General features: G+C 40.5%; 1 long non-coding RNA gene across 1 annotated transcript; it reads right to left on the bottom strand.

The window, feature by feature from the left end:
* Positions 1–8453: 8453 nt before the first annotated feature.
* LOC126866318 (uncharacterized) lies at positions 8454–18230 on the bottom strand. The gene is made up of 3 exons (XR_007689854.1): positions 17877–18230; positions 11514–11737; positions 8454–10657 (listed from the first exon to the last, which is right to left on the bottom strand). It is a non-coding gene; the product is annotated as an uncharacterized LOC126866318 (long non-coding RNA).
* Between the last annotated feature and the right edge of the window lie 3033 nt (positions 18231–21263).

Consider the following 21263-nt stretch of genomic DNA (forward strand, 5'->3'; position numbering starts at 1 on the left):
TTTCCCATTCATGTATTTAAAGTTTATAGAGCTCATTTCTCTCGGAGTAATTAAATTAAACGTGCAATCTGTCAGTCTCTCTCCATTTCATTTCATAATTCTAGAAAACAATATCGAATGATAAAATCAGTACTCAATAAATACATCAATAATAAAATCGATATATTACCAAACTTTCCTCAGGTTCCATCAACGCTTGACGAATATCGTATAATTTTCTATATAACGCGAGAAACATCATTTAACGTAATGCTACATATCGTAACAATTTTCTTTCTCATTCTGCGACAAGTTTCATAACTTCATTATATATCATTACATATACGTTACTCAACAATGAAGATACGAAGTATGCAATAAAATTGTACAATAACTTGTTGCAATAAAATATCACGCTAATTAACATCTCTTCGCAACTCCAACAAACTTCTCAATATCAGCGTGGACAATACCATTCTGTCGGTAAGCTTCCACTGGCAGAATAGAAATGGAAACAGCGAGCGGCTCTCAAGTGTGCCAGACGATCACACACAGTCTCGTAACCGGTGAACAGTGGCACTTTCGTCTGATGGAAAGCGGGCACGTAGACGCCGTGTCGGTCAGGTGCGTATTTGCGCTACGTCTGAGAGGACAACGTGGCTTGTACCGTCAAAAGCCGCCTCGTTCAAACGCAGACGAATGTTTCCTCAGCCCGTTTCCGTTCCCTAGAGCTTTCCATTCCGCGGCCAGCGTTCAACGACGAGCCAGGGAAAACGCGTATGCTCGGTTTGCGTTACCACGACGACTCGCAAGACGATGTTGAAGGAGTCGAAACGCATCGTCTCGTTTGACCGACCAACCGGGTCGAAACAGAAACGAATCAACGTCAGGTTTGGGGGAAGGACCATGAAGCGTTGTGATAGACCTTTCGATTAATGAGTTACGCGTGTTAGACGCGTGTAGACACGGCCAGGTACACGGAGACGGCCCGATGCTATAAATTGGTAAGCACTCGTCCGAGAGTTGACTATGGGTGAACGAGGTTGCCTATCGAGAGTTGCGACACGCGTCTGTCGAGTCGCCTCGCCACTGACAGGTGCACGCTCCCGCCATTATCGGACTCTAGGGTGCATAGGAGATTAGAGACGGTGGATGGCCATGTCAATCGACGCTAGCTGCTTTCGCGAGACTTTGTGTCGCGACTGCATGTAGGAAATTGATGTTGTGGCTCTTTTAAGCAGCAGATGGTCACGCGTTTCTTTGTTGCGGAAATTTTTACTCTCTAATCTGTCGCGATATTGCGTCAGAAATGGTACGAGAAATCGTTTCCTTGCGCTACGATAATTTATCGTTCTGATAGGGAAAACTGTACGGAATTATATATTATATTCAAGTTAGATACGAGTCGTGCAGAAAACACGTTGAACAGCTGCATAAATTGAAGAGCAGAAAAGTGTAGTAATATTGTAAATGGGATAAAATAAATCTTCGTTTAAATTTGAAATAGGATTAAGGATGTAACGAGCTGTGATAATAAAGAAGAACTTTAGACAGTAGTTTGAAAATTGATCGAAGTCTACGCTAATCAATTCATACTCTTAGTTACCAAACCGCTGCATATGAAATAACAAAGTTTTGCTTCCGAAATTGAATATTATTCACCGTTCTACTTGATAATTTGTAATTTCATTACGCTGTAGAACATCATTATAGAAATTAACCGCGACGCTAATAGAAACGTCAGTCACAGAAAGAAAGAAACAGGAACATTTCAATCATGAATTCAATTAGAGACTTGACTTTCTATCTAACCTGACAATCCTACATCGGTGAGATCGTTGGAAGTTTCAATGTAATTCAACATATGTCGGTGGAAACGAATAATTAGCCCGAAAGTGAATTACAAATCTCACCTCGATGGTAGACAAGCAGCGTTATACGAGATCTCATCGGAAATGTTTCCATTAGCGTGGCTTCTGCCAACGATCGTCCGTTCCCATTTTCATCACAGTCATGTATTTTAATCGATCCCATTTCTATCGCGAGTTTGTGGATCGCGACGCGAGAAATCATCCTAGTCAACTGAATTACAAATCCAACGAAAGAGAAACGAGCGGAGAGATACATTTGGCAGAATGCCCAGCGTCGTCGTTGCACGAGCATGAATTCAGATAGAGAAACCACTAATTATTAACCGACTTATCCTGGTAAAAGATTTTGGCAAAGACTCGACGGTTGCTCGCGAAGCGGATTAATGTCTCGCAATCAAAACTACAATCGCATTATTTAATCTTTACGGTAATGGAAATACATTGTTCTCGACGCTTTCACGGACGGTTCTTAATCTTGGCAACGAGGAGTTAGGAGACTTGGAATCGTGGAAATTGGAACAAACAGTCGGTGAATTTATTTGGTATACTTGGGTTTAAAAATTATAAGGTCTTTGGATAAGGAATTTTTGAAACTTCGATACTTATTAGGCTATTTATACCATTTATATTATATGAAATTCGAACGAATTTGACGGTAAAAACGCTTCGATTACCAATGGTGGAAAATCGTAGCGAATCGAGAAAGCAATCAAAGCGATTATTGTTAAGGACGGATAGTAGAACTTTATAGACTATAAGATACTTCGTTTCCCGTTGCTTTATTACGCCACTTTATCTTCCGCTGTTTTTCTATTCTATTTTATTTTTTTCTTCCCCTTCCTCTTATTTTCCTCCGTACAGTACACCGTTCTTTACCGCTCTTATACTTTATTCTCTGTTCCTGTTTCGCTCAACCTCATTTTTCATTCCTTTACTGCTCCGCTTCCTCCGCTACTTAACTGCTCCAGTTTATTCTCTACTACGCGTTTTTACCTCGCCTCGTTCCTCATGACCGTTTTATTCTTGTCGTGCCATTTTTCTACGAAAACTCCTAGGTTTACATATGCTCGTACAATACCGTGCCCCTGTGTAATTGCCATTCGTCACGGTTATACATTCAACGATCCCCCGATTAAGAAATCATAAAATGCAGACGTAGATACGATCACATAAAGATCACTGTTGGTCACATTCAGTATCAATTATTTATTTTAGACCATTGTCGCTTACCGAAGAAGTCACGAATGTAATTTGATGATATATCCATGAAGTATCGTGCAAAAACTAAATACATGCCTAATACCTAAAATATGATGACCAATAAATACTTTGAAATCAATATTTTGCAAGGAAAACTCCAACCAGATTTAATAAAAATGTAGTTTTAATATAATGATATTGCTTTTATATAAAGAATGAAAAATGTAATTTATTATGCCTTTTTTTGTGGTCTTCATATGAAGGACACAGAGAAAGACAAAAATCAATGGTCTTCTACTATACGAACTTCAATTATATATATAAACTATTTGTCTTCCAAGTTCATCTGTACGCAGTTCCATTGTAGTTCAATTGCATAAAACACATCACCAAGAAGAAATAATAGCTATAGCGACTATAATGTAGCGACTTCTGGATTCGTTATCTGTTTTTACCATCCTACCTCCTTCTTATACTTCATTTTCCACATCGAATGCTTCCGAATATAGTCAAAGAAATTCTAAAACTTGCCAGCAACGCATAGTCTGTACATTCCTCGACAAATGATCTCGAACGCGCGACTAATTTCGAACGAAGGACAGCCAATAATCCGCAGCGAGAGTATAAATCAGAGAACCATGGTTGGCCTGTAAAAAGTTATAACATCGAGCAATGTCATTATCACTCAGTCGGCTCGCAACTCCACAGCATGAAATCGTTTCCTTCCATCGGGATCGAGGAACGTCTAGCAACGTCCAGCGCAGTGAAGCATGACAGGATCGGTCGACCAGATAAAACGAGTACCTGTTATCTCGGCCATTTCTAATCGTACCTCGCTCCTCCTCCTTCCCTTCTTCGGTCCAGCGACGCGTATAATTTACGCTAAGCTAATGTAATCATTAGAGAAGTAGCTATTCGCCGCGGGATGTCCGTTCGATGATCTTGAAAAGCTTTTGGTACCGGCCTCTTTCCGCTCGTTTCAGCCAGCTACCAATGGGCAACCGTCGCAACCCTCGGTAAACTGGTTTCAAGCATAATTGGACGCGACTCCGGGTGGCTTTTAGAACGACGTGCACGCTCGCGTGTCCGCGACGCCACGCTCCAACGAAAAGTGGCCTGTATGTCGGTGCTAAATTTATTTCGCCGTCCCTCTGCTCGTGGAACGCACGATCCTTCCATGCTGCTAACTAAATACCATCGTTTCGTGGTTTCCGAGTCTGAATCCGGCATCTGCATTCGAAATTTTTAATTATAGATTTCACTTCGTGGATTCTCAACTCTGAATTGTACGTTTCTGGTTTCTAGATTCTGAGTTTTGAACTATGAATTCCGCTTTCCGGACGAGCTTCCGCTTTATCGACTTCTGAACTCCGGATTACAGATTTTTGTTTGTGGGCTTTGTATTCTGGATCATGGATTCTTGTTCATGGATTCTGGATTTTAAATTCAGGACTATAGTAGATTCTGGACTTTAGATTCTAGACTACAGATCCTGGTTCGTGGATCCTGGATCCTGCATTCTGGTTTCTAAACTAAGAATTCTGGATTTTAGTTTGTGGATTCTGGATTCCATAAGAAACGAAGATTCGAATTTCTAGTATTGACAAATATCGAAGGCGTATCATGAGCGAAATTTTTACAATAGTGGCTACTTATTTCAGCTTTATAGTGATGTCACAGGAAGCCTGAGTGGTAACAGCTTTTCAAGGATTCTCCAATGATCAAATTCGTAAGACGGTTGTTGGAACAAAATCTGTCAAAGACGAGTTTGTTCGATTCGCAATGGAATGCCTCAATAAAAAGGGAAGGTTGTATGAACCGTGGCGCGATGAAGCGTGGCAAAACTATCAAGAAACGATTTGAGGGCGACGCCCGATGCATCCTGACAGATTGCGCTCAATTTACGCAATTAGGGTAACGAAGAGTGGAACACGTGTCGACTGCAGAAACGCATTCGGACGAGGCCGGCCGTGAAGCCAGGCATTGTGTAGATCTTTATCACCTAACAATGCGGTAACGAGCACCATTAGCTTTTTGCTTTATTGCGTTACGAGGCTCCTGCAGCGCCAACTCGACACGAGGGATCAAATAACTCTCATTAAGACAAACGAGTTAAATAACTCACGGATCACGGGTGTATGCCTCGTGACAGTCGCGCGACCATTCCAAAAACAAGAAAACCAGAGAAAGAAATGAAAGAGGGGCACACTAATTTTTCTAGTATCCCGGGGAATAAGGTGACGCCTGTCTCAACACCCTATCGATCTTCATTTCTCGTAAAACTCACGGTTCGTTAATCCTAGCGTGAAATTCTCTTCGTCGATCCTCTAAAATGTTTCATTTGGAAACTCTAAGTAGATTTCTGTATCTCGTTAGATATTTTATCACTGTGGTTCTATTATTTAGTTGTCTCGAAGTATTAAAATTGGCCAAACCACATCAATTCATTTGCATTTAAATACTATAACCTAAGACCACTTTGTTACTGTGAAGCTATTAGTTTCTTATTCGACTTGAAATATTCTCGCAAGTGTAGTTAGTGTTTTTTCAATTATTTCTTCGTTTCGAAGAAACGATAAATAATTAGATAACGTAATGTTATTTATATTTCCATGCTTGCTTTTACCATCTCGTTCGATAGTTATCCATCTTTTGTTAAATATGCAGATGAAGTCAAATTCAAACGACTACATAGTTCGGCTTGTGTGAATACAAAACTTGAAACCAAATTACTTGGAATCTACCAACTTGACGAGCTGAACAACGAGGCTTTAACATGTGTGTGTTGTAGGTATCTTATTTCAAAGTTCGTAAATTTGTCTTTCGAAGTGCAAACTACATAGTAGAACTGATGATATTCTTCAGGATTGTTCTCTGACAGCGAATGAATGATGTTCCGGAAAGAAGAGGCGCGACGACGTAAACTCAATAGTACCACCCCATGTTTCGACTTTTTTATTAATGAGCATTGTTCCCCTCTATGAGAAAGGGAAGCATTCAGAAGTTCCTGTGATTCAAACCCCAAATCCCCAACGTTCTCCGATCTCTTCTGTATCTACTTCTTCCTCTATGCGCCTATTGACTCTCATCAGTAATCTTTCCAGGCTATCTCGACTCGTCAATCTTCGTTCTAAGAACGTACAGCGATGGTTGAAAGGAAGTTTAAAATTGATACACTATGAATTTTAGTAACTTTTGTATTAAAAATATAATACCAGATTGATATTGGTGATCTATTCTGTGCTATAATATTTATTCATTGCTCGATAATTATCGATATCTTCATTATTATCCACCTCACCGATCTCAATGATTTTTGAATATGTTGTCGGTGATATGATTCTGAGCAACTTTTCCCTATATATGTGACAGACACTCGACCTTAGTTTCCAAAATATTTGCAATAAAATATAAACGGAAGACAAGAATTAGGTTTGTGTTACGCGGCTGGCAGCCAATTCTCACGCATATACTCTCACAGACGCACAATTGTAGGCAGAATTCACTGTAGTAGTACCATTTGTTTTTTGCGAATATTTCGCAAACTAAGATCGATCGGCGGATATATGTATAGGGAAAAATTGTTCAAAATGCTAATTTCTTCAAAATATCCGAAAATTATGGGAATCGGTGAGATGGGTGAGATATCGATAATTACCCATTGCTACTATGAAATATTGTATAATATATAATATATATAACTTCAATTTCTAGAATGACGTCTTTTTATACTTCTTATTTTATCGATTTATTTTTGTTCGTCACACTATACGTATCTGTAATTGAGATTCTATTCTTTTACTTTCTTCCTTGTTATTTATCAGTAAACACAGATGAATCTCGACGATGGTTACGACGGAAGTTTTCCACGAAAAAGGGAAAAGTTTATCGGTAATAAAAGCATCGTAAATGGCCTGGTAAGACAAGCAGTTGCACAGCGTCGCATCCGTCACCAATTAGTACAGAGAACTTATCTGTTAGTTATTTATGATCAGTATTCCGTTGCCAGTTCAATAAATAGCCTACCATCCGTTGAAACTATCGCGTTGCCGCGGCAATATCGTAATAGGGTTATCGGTGTCTACTTGTGTGGAAGAAATAGGGTCAGATTCTTGAGCTGACATTTCCGAAGAAACGTTTCGATGCAACGTGTACTTTCCTCGAAACGTTACAGTCTTTTTCTTGAGATTTCTAAACGAAATGATCCATATGGTCAGCAATAAAGATCTTTAGATTTAGACAGCCTTGAAATTTAACAATTTGTCGAAGCTATTAAAAACTAAACTTAGTCACCTTTTTTATTTTTCTTTATTTATTATCTTTTGCGTAAAATAACATTCAGTTACAAATAGAGAAAAGTAATTAAATCTCATGCACAGACATCAGATGGTTACACATAGATGGACGAAATAATTTTTATAAAATAACAACATTCAACGAATTGTTAAAGGTATCGTGAAAGCTTATAAAGTTCCCAAAGCAAGTGGACCGAACTTAAGATCATCGATCACCATCTGTTATCACACACACGACCATCCAAAAACCGAGATCATCGATGCTCCTTTCTTACTCAGCGTTGGAAGGCGTATTTCCAAAGAAGCAACGGGTAAAAACACGTGGAAAGAGAGCGAGGACGAGTTGACGGACTTGATGGTCCAAAATGCTGCAGGCTTTTTAGGACGTCAATGTAGCTACTGGCAGAGACGATCGTCGAAGGGAGGCAGTACAACTAACGACGTGGCAGGTCGAGTAAATCAGAGGAGGGAGAGTGACGATAAGTTTTTGCTCGTTACAACCGGGTCTGGGAAGCTCATTACTCGGCTCCATCTAACCCTGGATCCAGGGTGAGGAACGACAGAGATGAGAACGTCGAGGGAGGAGGCCAGGCTTCGACCTTTTCACCCTCGACCAGGAGGCCGTTCGTTCGTCCGTCCGACCAACCGGGGGTAGAAAAGTTTCACGCGGCGTTTTCCCTGGAAAGCAGACAGTTGCCGCGGCGACCAGCCGCCGGGATGCCGGCTTAACTCGTGTTTAAACAAAACGACGCTGCGGCTAATACGGAAATGGAAAAGTTTCCGCTGACAGAGCTGGGATAGGAAACTAGTCTGTCTTCCGATGAAATCAGTTGATTCTTGTTTTCGGGCATACATTAATTGACATTTTTCGGTTTAAGAATTGTTTAGTTGTGATAGAAGATGGATCGTCTGTATTGGATTGTCCGCTCTATGTACTGAATTATTTTATTCTTATTCTTTACTAGTATCTTTTTATTTTAAATCTTGGTGTATCTTTTTTTAGTAGAATTAATTAATATCGTTATTATCTGCGTTTTAGATATTTTAGTTAAAGAATTAACACTAAAAAGATCATAGCAGTAGATCGATAAAAGTTGTTATTTCCATTAACAGTTATAGTTATCCATAAGCTTTCGTCTTGTTAGGTTTTAATCCAATAATAGAAGATTGCTTTTAGGATTCAAAAAAAGTATATTAAGAGGAATTTCCAATCGACGATTAGAGCGAGCATCGATCGCACTTGCAATTAGCCGGCCAATCGAATGGAAACATTCTCTACGTCTATTCTGTGGTCTGGCCAACGTTTTTCCGTATGTCCACTGTGGGCCACCGCGAATCCCACAATCAAATGCGTGAATAAACGGAACTTTATGCGTAATCGCCTGTTATGTAGATGAATTCTGCAGTGTACCACGACCTTGGGTGTTTTGCGTTTTGGATGGTAGGAGAGTGAGGTTTATGTGGTTGTTTTGAGGGCTCGCAGTAGAATGGATGGCTAACATTAATTGTAGTATTAGTTGTTTCATACGTACAAAATATTATATATGAGAATCGTACGTACTTTTAATGGAAGTTTCCTTTATTCGCAATATGAATAAAAATAATCAGGATTACATTAGATGATACCAAAAAAAAAGCATTAAAATGCTTCAAATTCATTCTTCATGTACAGATGATCAAAACTACCTTTAAGAAGACAAAAATCATTAATCGACGAACCGCTCTACACAGAGCAGATTCACCCCAGTGAATCACAGGATGACACACCAGGAAATGCATAGAACAATAACATAAAGCGTGTCGTAGAAGCGACAGTCCGAAAACATTTGCCATGAATCTTCTCGCGCCCTAAATAAAAGGGGGTAACATGGTTCGGGGTTGGCGGGCGTTTACGTTACAGCTCGCTTCTGAAGTCCCACTTAACGCCGTCGAGGGCTCGTCGACGTGCGCACAGCCGCAATAAAAATCTCCAACTTCGCGAAACTAAAACGTTCCTCTGAGACTCGCGGCAATTTCCAAAAGTGACGTATAAACGCCGCGCTGCGCGTTATCTTCGAGAGCGTCATAAACGCGGAAAGTGTTCGTGAATGGCAACCGCGTTTTCACGAGAGAATTTCGTTTCGATATTATAGCATTTATCATAGAAAACTTTTGTTATATGAAACACTTTCAAACTTCATTGTTACTGTAAGATGAAAGACTGTGATTTGCTGATATTACATGATGAAATATTATAACCAAGAAGAATATTTTTATATTATGTTAAAGGATTATTAACACTTTGACGATCAGCATCATATAAACGTGATTTCGCTCCGCTATCTGTTGTCGATCACCGTCATGTTCGCGTGACTTCAGTTTTTTTCTAATTGCAACTTACGTGCGAGACAAATGATTCCTGTATTTGATAGTGTTTTATTGAAGTGAAACGATTTACAAGTGAACTGAAAAGCCTGGAAAAATACTGGACTGTTTCTAACTCTAATGATCCAGCAAAAGTGAATGGTCAGAAAATGATTATAATTCCAATTTCTGTAACTGTATGAGACAATCATGAGTTAAATAAATAAATTCATATAATGCATAAGTGTAGAAAATAAATTAGGATAATTGGATGAAGATCCAATAATGATGATGAATTTTCTCATAAAATTTACCTATCATAATTATACGATACTAGATTGAGTAAAAATTGCAGGTGGTTGGTAGTAATAGTACGTCAAAATGTACGGTCGTCGGAGTGTTAAAGAACCAGTAAACTGATAATTAAACAAAATTATTTCTACAAATGAAAAGAGATGATGATTAACAATCTAATAGCTGTCCCACTTACAATTATAAGTAATTCATTACTGACGTTAGTCGTAAGAACTGTTTATTATTATTATAACGTTCGCTTATCGTAGAATCGTTCGTTAGTACAGCCTATTGCACTTATGAATGGTGGTATATACATTCCTGGTATATATATTCCTGGTGGATCGGTCGAACGATCCACGCGTTGGAAATCCACGAGCCTCGGAGTACGAGACTAATTGACCGTGGCCGGAAAACTCATTAAAAGTGCACCCCGGAACTTGAGACGCTGGTGGTTCGAGTAACGAGTGTTGTAATTCGAGCTGGAGACCGTTGCGCCACGTAAACTCGCTGCTCCGATTGCTTGGCCTTTTTCGTCGTAGTTCCACTTTCGACAGTCCGAGTAATAAGGGATTTTCCAGCTCCAGGAGATCTTCTCTTGCTCCGTCGAGCGGAGATTGGCTTCCCACCCCGATCATTGCAGACGATCATTGTTTTCTACGTTCTTCTACTTGCCTGAAATAGAATTCTTGGAAATCGTTCTTGTAAATTCTTTAACGTGGAATTTGTAAAGATAGCAATTTCAGTTTCGTTTAAATAAATGGTTAAAAGGTGTGTAGTTTTGATATGGAAATGGTAATGAACTCTGTAATCAGTGTGGCAATCGTGTTACTTGGTAACTTTTTAACTTTGGAATTTTGTTAAATGTAGCAGTCTGCATGCAGCTTACAATTTGGAGGTCGGTCACGTACATCTACAGTTTCGCGTGCTATTCATTTAAGTATGGGTCACGTAGATTTACTTTTTTCTGTCCTAAATGCTTGCACAGCGTTTCTTTTTGCTCTTCTCCTGTGCAAGCATGTTTTCCATCTTTATTTCTAACATTAATGTGAAAAAGCTGTTTCCCTACCTTTCTAGCATTAATATTATAAACGATGATTGTACGACATTTCGATGGATAAATTTTATTATGTGGATATACTTCCCGATCGTTCTAATGGTGAAAATAACCTGTCTTTTAGTTTCAATTGATATTATTGAGTTAAGCGCGATACACAATAATTTGGATTAAATTTCTTAATTGTAGAATAATTTATTTTTATTCTTATTCTATATCCTGTATCATAAAGATCATTGATGTTATGTATTACACGAAATACCCTAAAGCCATGTAACTCGAAATCTAACTCAAATCTAACCGTGATTATGTACAAACTTCTCATTTATACCATAATTTACAATCCTCATATTTGTCGACTCTACAATCTCTACAACAAAAACTTTGGATTTACAGTAAAACAAACATAACAAACAAACAGGGAAGCAAAGTTCCTCGAGTTAACGTTCGAGCCTTCATACCACATATACGTACTTTTATTCGATTATTCGAGCACGGTCAATTAATTGATTTATTGAGTCCTCGCCTGGAGGAGAAGTTTATCGCGCGGCATGTAACGGATGTGTTTCCCCGGTCTAGTCAGCCGACGAAAATAATCCGCTTAACCGAGTGGCTTCGTTAGATTGGCGAAAAGTTCGTCCCCAGGCGAATTCTCGTTTCGAGTTTTTTCTCCGCCGGGATCTACCTCCCCTCTAGGTCTGCAAGATAAAATGATTCAATGATGAACGTGTGCACGCACAGTGTATACCTACATACATGCATTTATGTAAATATATCGTGTGTATTATACAAAAGATATTGAAATTTCGTTAACGCCATAACAAGACAGATAGAATGGTATATCTATGGAAATATTACATGGCAAATGTTAGAATACTTTCACGAGTAATTCACTGTAATGTTGAACGAAGGAGAAAGTTGTGTCGTGAACTGGAAAACTATGGTTTCCATGGTAGTCGCGGTCGCATCGATTACGCAGCTGTCAGGGCTCCGTATGTAAAGATGACCTCCATAGCATCCCCGATACGTAATATTATCTCCCCGAGTTGTACGACTGTGTAGTAGTCGTGTTGTGTCAACGTCCCGTCGAGGGGCCAGACCTCCAGTTGTGAAAGACGATATTGGGTAATCGATTGCTCGCGGACCGTGCAAGTTTGCGCGCTGCAGGAATTTCTCGTGTCGGCGATCCATGAGTTACTCGAGTAATATCAAGCTTGTAATTAATTGAATTGATGAAGGTTTAAGGATTTCCGAGATCTCAAAGTTCGGTTTCGGTTTTATTAGAAGTGTTTGGTTAAGGTTTCACGTATAGTATGTAATTTATGAATCGAGGAGTTCGATAACTGACAAGTAACAACATCTTTAATCCGAGGAAATTAAAGCTAAACTTTATATTGTAAAAGAAATCTGTATACTTTTAAAAGCGGAATCACATTATTACCAGTACTGCTGCAAAGGCTTCGAAATTAAATAATAAAATTTTGCAGATAGATAGAGATGTTAAACACGTTTTCTGCATTTAACTCGCCTTTTTCATCACATATGTCAATTATCAGTGGATTGCGGATTTTTACACACTCGTTAGATATTTTTTATTTGTAGGAAATGACTCGAGAATTCAATTTTTCATTTAAAAATTAGAAGAATCACACTTTAATTTCGTTAATTTATCAGAATGACCGAACATAAAGTTTTCAATGACTTTATTATTCTCTTAAATTTCTGACCCATGTAGCTTAACCTTTCATCTCCATTTTCTTTAATCACAGCGTACTTCAGTCTATTCACTTTCCTTTACAAAAACGATACAATTAACTTGACAATGACTGAAATACAAAATTAACAAAAGAAGAATCGTAGAACTGCGACATTGTAGTTCTTTGGTTAATTAGTGGAAGGAAATAAATCGTCGTTGGCGAAGGGAAGGCGAGGGCATTTGCTGGAAGTCGCAGGTGCTCGTACGCCACCCGGAAACCATTGTTTTCCCATAACCCGTTCGTAACTGCTGGCGCCTCGTATGTTTCTTTAGGATCGAACAGTGGTATTCCAAACGACGTCGGTATCGGGTCGCTCGCGTTTCATTCGGACTCGACCTAAGACAACAAACAGACAGCTTCCTGTCGTGAAAAGCGGCCGCTCTCCCGTTCGAGAGCCCACTCGATCCGCTATGGTGGCGAAATTTTTCTACCAAACGTTACAGCCTGCTTTTATGTCTTTTTTCCCCAGATGTATAAATAAGTATCTAAAAATACACTCAACGACATTTCAGACGTTTAATAAAAAAAATAAACAAGAAATAATAAAATCCATAGAATCATATACGATAATGTATACCTTCGTGGAAAAACTACTATAAAGAAAGTAAAGAAGAAGCTACAGTAAAATTCCACTCCACAGTAAACAATTAATAATTACTACTAAAAACGATTAAATATAAAGAATTATAAAATATACCCTACAAAAGATAAAGACCAAAAAATCGGAAGATATTCAAATCCACAAAGCCCACCTCAAACTTCCCCAACATCAACATTCAAAAAACACAGAACGTCCCCTACGAAACTCCAAGATGACTAATCTCCACTTTGAAAAATTCCCACACACCTCGCCAGGCTTATCTACCCTCAAAAATCTTTCTATATCCCCAAGCAATACAGAATCCCGATTTCCAAACGGGAAACGTCGCTCATTATCGCACCTCGTCGTTAGAATGTTTGCAGGAAGAGACGCGGGACTCGAAGCCGGAAATCGCGGTCTTCTGGGTACAGATAGCCGGAAGGAAGGACAGCGTACACGCGTCTTAAGGACAGATTAACGCGGACATCGATCAAACTGCTGAGAGCCGGTGTCTCTCTCGGGGATACTTCTCGTTCTTGGTAAACAGCGGTTTACCACGGGGATCACGTTTCTCTGTTCGAGACCACACCCGGCAGCCTCTTCGTGTTTGCAGCGTACGTTAGCCAACCCCTAAGTGCACGTGGGCCACGCACGTGCGTGTTTGCCACGAACACGACGCTTCCTGGCGCGATAACCGTCGCAGATAGCCAATAGATGGACGCGGAATGCTTGACACAGAGATTTTCCCACTTTTCCTTGAACCACGTCAAGTGATACCTGTTATGGTGATCCTATGGAAGCATGTATTTGTATTCAACAGAGGCTGTTTTTTCTTGGAATTGTTTAGCGTGTCGGTTTTTTTCTGGCATTACCAGGGTATCGGATTTTTTTTTTTTTTTTTTTTGGAAATACAGCTGGTAGTGGTTGGTTGACGTGACGCCGTGATTCATTAACTTTGAAACTACTTTCTTTCGAATAGCTGGACGTGGATGGTAGTGGAATGAAGCTAGTCGTGTCACGTGTCTTTGGTATAATTTACCGGAGGAGTGATGTGATTCGGATAGTCTTTAGAGTAATGGCTTTCGATATCTGACAGTTTGATGAATCTTCTGTAGCTTTCTTCTTAATAAATGAAACACGAATGAATGAAAAAGTTTGCAACATCAACTTGCAACTCTGAATGCAATTCTCAGGTCTAAAACGACGTATAAAATATTTACAAGAACATGAAAATACTCGTCGAGAAGAAGAATATTTAAAAAATTGGTACAATCTAATCATTCATTTCGTATGTTTCAACTACTAATCATCATTCTAGAAATAAAACTCTAGAACCCTTCATTCCGTCGGATTTTCTTATATTCTTCTATTAACAAATCTCTATAAATGGCCCGAGAGATAATTAAAAGAACCGCAACATCAACAAACCAGGAAGACAAAGCCGTAGTCAAAAGAGGTAGAAGTACATCCCTTTTCCTCTTACTACTCTCTTTATACCAATGTCCCATTGAACGCAACTTATGGAAGTCCCTTCCACGAAGTTGCCTCGCGGATTTTCGTGGGGACCGTAAGCCCGCACGTCGTCGACAATGGCCTTCCACCTCGGCTCTGGTTCCCTACCCAGAGACCGCAGCAGTTTCTCATTCCCTCCACCTTTCGCCGGACCCGAGGGAAAGGATCGTGAGTAGACAGCGGCTGTGGGAGGGGAAAGGGGTGAGCCAGGCAACGGGGGGTGCGCTACTCATTCCGGCGGCAAGATTTAGAAGCCAATTTTCGCGAGCATTGACCAGACTCCCTCCGACTCTGTTCGATCCTCTTTCTTCTTCCACAGTTCCTCTCATCCTTTCCTTTCCTTTCGCCATCGCCGTTCCTCTTCCGTACCGCGTCGACGAAATTTTTTTTCCTGTCGCTCTCTTTTTCCACGTTCAAAGCACCATGGAAGTTGCGTGGTGAAAGGAAGCTTCGAAAATATAGGCGGCCGTTGACTGACCACCGAATCGCTTGTCGCAAGGGGGTGAAATTGCGGAAGGAGGATTTCGCTTCCACGCAACTCTGGGATCCGCCTGATCTGAAAGTATAAGGACCGACCGCGACGGTTTACCGGCCACCACGGCGGAAACTGTCTTCACGGGATACGGAATATCGTCGTTCCATGCGGAATGGGAGAATAAAGGGACCGAAAGGGTGGTGGGAATTCGTAATTGTTTCCCTTGAGGGATGATAGAAGTTGGAAGCTATGTTAGAAACAAAACAGGAACATTTCATTCGTCGAAAAAGCTTCTTTCTTTCCTTAGATACTATATTTATTATATCAAACATAATTATAGATACATTTACGTATACGAATTATTAAGTTCCATTTTCTTGTCCACGGATTAACTTGTTATAATTGAACTGATATGACGAAAACAAATATGCATACATAATCCTTTTTCCATCCCAATATTAATCTCAACTCAGTTTTTCAATTAATTTTATCGAAAGCACTTGCATCCTTTTACTAACTGCAAAAGAGAAAAATCGATCTTGTCATTTCGTCGAGTATCTAGTATTGCAGCATTTAGCTCTACGTATGCCAAAATTATCATAGAATCCAATTTAGACCGGAGTCATAAGAGGGGATGAGTTAAAATTCCAGCATCCATTTCAGGAGTCCGCGTCGTATCAGTAAACGTCTGTGACGTTCCATCGTCGATCGTGAACGTTAAATGCACCGGCTACGTCGCGTCCAGGAATTCCTAGGCGTCTGGGTAACGCGAACGAGGGATCAAACGGGGCGCGTGGTCGTTTCACGCTATCCGTCCATGGATGCCAAACGGTCCAACGATGAAATTAGAGCGGACGACGTTGTCGTCCGGAGGCCCATGTCAATGAGTCGGTCGGGAGATAAGCGAATAGACGTGGATGGATAGTACGAACGTCGTCAGAAAGACGTCGGTGTCAAGAAGGACGAGAGAACGTCCTCGCGTGTACTGGCAATTACTCTCCCTCGTCATATCCGACGCCGGTCTTTTCATTACCCTTCTAAATGGCGCATGAAGTGCCCTCCTCTTCTCTGTCTGTCCTTATCTGAGACTCTGTGTGAGTTGAAATACTATAGATAGGTGTACTTTCTCTGTCTCACTTTCTTCGTATTTCTCTCGAAGTTCTGTGACTCGCGTAACGCGGCCACCGAGTCCAATAATTACTGGTACTCAGAGAACAATGGGTCGTGCCTGTCATAACTGTCATCCGCGGCAATGGTCTGGCGTTATTTAAGGCTTGGAGGCTTATTAACTGTAATGACTGGCCGTGCCGCGCTCACTTGTTTCGACGACTGAGCCCTGCTGTACGTACCAGATGATTTCTCTAAGTTTGGTTTGGATTGATTTTTTGAAATGTTGGTTCTCGAAAGCGTTGGAAGACAGAGAGAGACAGGGAGAAAGATGATCTTGATTTGATTTTATAGATTATACATAAACAGATTAATTATAATAGGAGGTTTCTAATCGATAATCAATATTCAACATCTTTGGAATATAATATTAGGAAATGTGAAATTGGGTACCAAATTTGGAGGGAATTGTCTGTAGATGTCGTACTTTGGAATCAACTGATCTCATATTAAGCCTTTCGCTTCTGAACTATTCTTACAATTAATTTTCTGCTCCTATCGGAAAAATATTCTTTCCGTGAAAAATCACGAATGAATTTAACGTTCAATTGTTGAAGAAGGTCGGTTGCTTTCATCGAACAAAGGACAATCTTTATCGAAACGCGCGAGAGCCTTTCGGTGCAGGATGATCGTTCGCATTTTATGAAGCTGTAACTGTTTGTCTATGTCCTCGTTGCTGTACGTATGCGTCCGAAGTTATGATAACGTATCTGCTGGCATTACAGCACTTTCGCGGAGGTATCTTTATTGGCCCTCTTACTTAATGGTTCGTGAGAAGGATAATATATTTCCGCTAATCGCCTCGCAGTAGCGAGCGAAGCGGTAAGAATGTCGGAACGTACTCGCCTCGCAACGTGGATATCCTACTTTGTGTCACTAACATTGCATACCGCAGCTCCAATCACTGAAACCACTTTAAAACTTACCCTATCTTCATATTAATAAAATGTCCTTGTTCTAAATTCCCTGAAACCAGGTTTCTTGGTTTATTGTGACTCTACTATTTAAACGTTTTAGATCCTGTTTGTACGTATATCCATACCATTTTATAAACAGTATCATTCGCAAGTTACAAATTGTATCTTACGAACTCACGTGGTTTTGTATATTCATTCTATTTTGTTAGCAGCATCACTTAAAAATTACAGATTATATCTTATAAACCCTGCTTGCCGCTAATCTACGTATTCTCGCAAACTACACTGGGAATTCTATCTCTGAACGATAAATCTAACTTTATTAATACATCAAGTATTTTATACAAGTTCAGATCCGTTATTAAATAAAGCAAAAACATTTCAGATATTTCATAATATTCCAAGATTAAAATATTGATACCGACTTACCGTATCCTTTAATCTTCTCCTTCTACTCCGCCCTCGAATCCGAATTGTCATCAGTCCCAAGTTTCCCTATCCCAATGCCAAAGCATTCCAAACCTTGAAATTGCTCTGGAAATTCTAAGCTTCTCCCTAATCTAAAACCGATCGTAACCGGGTTCAGCTGCTTCGAACGAAACGACTCGGGAACTCGATGACCGGTCGACAGAATCCAACGAATGCGTTCAGTTGGCGGCGGCACAGCAGCGAGAATCCGCGGTGATCCACGTACACGCGTGGTACGCTCGTTCGCTCGCGCTTCCGGAGGCGGGCAGAAGCGGACGTTCCATCGGGTTGTGGAACTCTCGCCGCTCGTAGCGGATGCTATCGTATCTGCTGGTAGCCGGCGCATGCCTCGCGCTCGTCAGATTGCTCGACCGCATTCGAGGCAACCGCAAATCGATAAGCGGTTATCGGTGAGCTCTGTGGACGATGAGAGGGAACCGGCTTCTTCGAAGGGAACACGCGCGTTCCTGCAGCTCTTCTTTCGTCCACTTGGCCGGGATATCGCGACGATAACGCGCCAGGTACGTGGCTGTGCGTGCTCCAGACGCCGACCAGGAGAACGATAAACCGGGACGAGACGCGCTCTCGAGTGAACCGAGAGGAAGCCTGCACTTTGTTATTTTTCAAGCGGAGATTAGCGTGGGATGGATGCTCCGGCCGAAGTGGAGAACGTGGGACGGGGTGGAAGCTTCGGTTTTCTTTATGAACTGTAACGTGTGTTTCGTATGATGGTATTTTTAGGAAACGATGCGAAGGAATTTTTATGGTGTTTGGATTACAGAGTGCTGCTTTGCATGGATTAAGGGTTGCATTCTTGTTATTGCTGGTTTTCTAGATGTATGTAGAAAGTAGGAACAATGTAGGTAAATGATGGATTGGCAACTGAGCATGTTGATGAACACTGTCGAATGTAAACAGAAAATGTAAACAAATAAATACACAGTATAAACAAATATACAGAAGTACGTAGTAGTACGAAGAAACGTAGTGTAGAAGCGTACATAAGTAAATCAAGAAATGTTTGTGAAGTTTCTTTATTCTTAGTTTGTGTTATAAGGCGACATTTGGTGTCTCATAGCAGAAACTACTCGTATCTCTATCAAGAAACTAACTCACAGTTAATCAAATATCCAAAATAGCGTATTTCTTATATTCTATGGATAGATAAGAATAGGAAAAAGACACATCGTTCTTTTACGTTAATAAAATTGCGCTTCGAATGTACCTATCACGAGCAAAATTGTCACAGAATAACTTTCCACGATGATGACGAAGGAAATATCATACTGTCCATCCATCGAACGAGCTGTTCCGGCGGCTATCGCGAGTTTTCCACACACGTGCCGTTAAAACGCTGACTGAAATAGCCTATTAAAATGCTGACTGAGCCGGTGCATTCGCCTTTAACATGGCGGCCAGCCGGCCCGCCACGAAACTTTTAATTCAATTCGTGCTAGAGCGGAACGACTGCGAGTTTCGCGTATCCGCTGTCGCCAGAACTCAAGTTACGCGACGGATGACCGGGAAGTTAATTCGATTGGTTACCATACTCTCTTGCTCGTAATACGTTTATCGTGCGGCTTAATGTTGCCCTAACCAACGGCTACGTAGATTCCTTTGTACAACCCAGGACGAAATCCTACCGCCTCTCTGACGATAATCGGGTCAAGAATTGATCTTGTTTGGTAGTTTCAAATTGTATTTCAAGCTGGATTCTTAATTTGACGTATTTATTCGGAAGCGATTATTCTAATTTGACGCAGATGATTATTTATACAAAAATATTAATTTTGTTCCATGATATTATTATAACATGAATTAAAATTGTAGAATAGAATTCTTAAAGAGAGAGAGAGAGAGAGAGAGAGAGAGCGAGAGACACTTAAAAAGAGATTCTCGTCAAATCAAAGACTCTCTGTATCTATAATATGTGAGTCATCTTTCAGGCGAAGTTGAACAGGACGGAAACAATTTCCGAATTCCGTGCACGCTTCCAAACACATAGTCCGCGAAATACAGCGGCCGTTATCCCAGGTTTCCGGCGGATAACCGAGCGCTGCTCGTTAATCGGCCGCGTTTCGGTGAAAGCGTTGCCGCGGCCAAGCGACGAGGAAACACGCGCCGTCGGGATAATGGCGTTATTATACTCGAGAAATAGATCGTATCGTACGGGACGAGAAGCAGACTCGCGGAAGGTACATCCTTGACTATCGCCTCGGCAACGTTTGCTCGATCCTTACAACGTGTTGTGAACAGCGGCTGTTGTTCGCAGCGAGTGTCGCCAGACTCTTCCGTTTCTCTGTGATTTACGCTTTAAACTATAACAAAGAACCTCCACAAGTCGAGGTGAACGTACCTTTAACCCTGCACAGCTGCGTTTTTCTTTGCTCATGAGAAAAAGAAATGCTGAAGTTTCTTAGGAGTTTAAGAAAATGAAAAACAATCACTGATATAAATAGATTGTTTGATAGCAAAACAATGATACAGTGATATGATAAAATGAATAACAATATAAATGAAACTTTTAAAGTCGCATAGTATTATAAACGATTATATCATTATCGAAATAATATTTTTGGGAATTGTGGATGGTACAAGTCGATGGGTGGTGAAAGATCAAATCCTGGCAATGAATTATTGGCTGACCTTTGAGGGGAGTCCTCGGAGGAAATCGTACGAGTGATGTGTTACTAGAGACGCGGTTAATGGAAAGGAGATGGGAACTGTCGTGAGAGATACGTCTTCTCGAATGGACTCAATAAGGTTCATGTTGTCCGCTTTCTTTCGATCAAATTCCTATCTTCTCCAAATATATCAAGACGATGCAAGAGAAGATCAATCTATTAAGGACACATTTTTCACGTTTCTACTCTTTATCTCTACATGGAGATTTATTTACATTGAGCCTATTATCGCACTATACAGTAGATCTACTTCCATTAGATTATCATTATACTGTACATTACATCTACTTACACCAGAATATTTAATTCCTTAAAACAAGAGCCTTTCTCGTCAGACACTTCTCCACAATCTTACTATGACTCATCCCGTAGCTTCGTAATTATGACTCCACATGCTGTTCCGCGAGTATTGCGGTATCAAACTCCAATTTGCAAGCCCTCGCCAACAAAACCACCCCTTCTAACAATCTACACCAGAGTATCTCCCAAATATCGCTTCATCAAATCGACCACCACACATTACGTACTCACACCTACGCACACACGCGTATGATTCACACAATAAACAGACCCTAGGAGCAGCCCTAGAAGCCGCTCTCGAACGCAAGAACATTCACCGGAGAAGATTAAGTTTCTATCCGGAGGGCACGCAGTCCAGTCGCAC

Source organism: Bombus huntii, chromosome 6 (genome assembly GCF_024542735.1).
Source record: "Bombus huntii isolate Logan2020A chromosome 6, iyBomHunt1.1, whole genome shotgun sequence".
Classification (NCBI taxonomy): Eukaryota; Metazoa; Arthropoda; class Insecta; order Hymenoptera; family Apidae; genus Bombus; species Bombus huntii.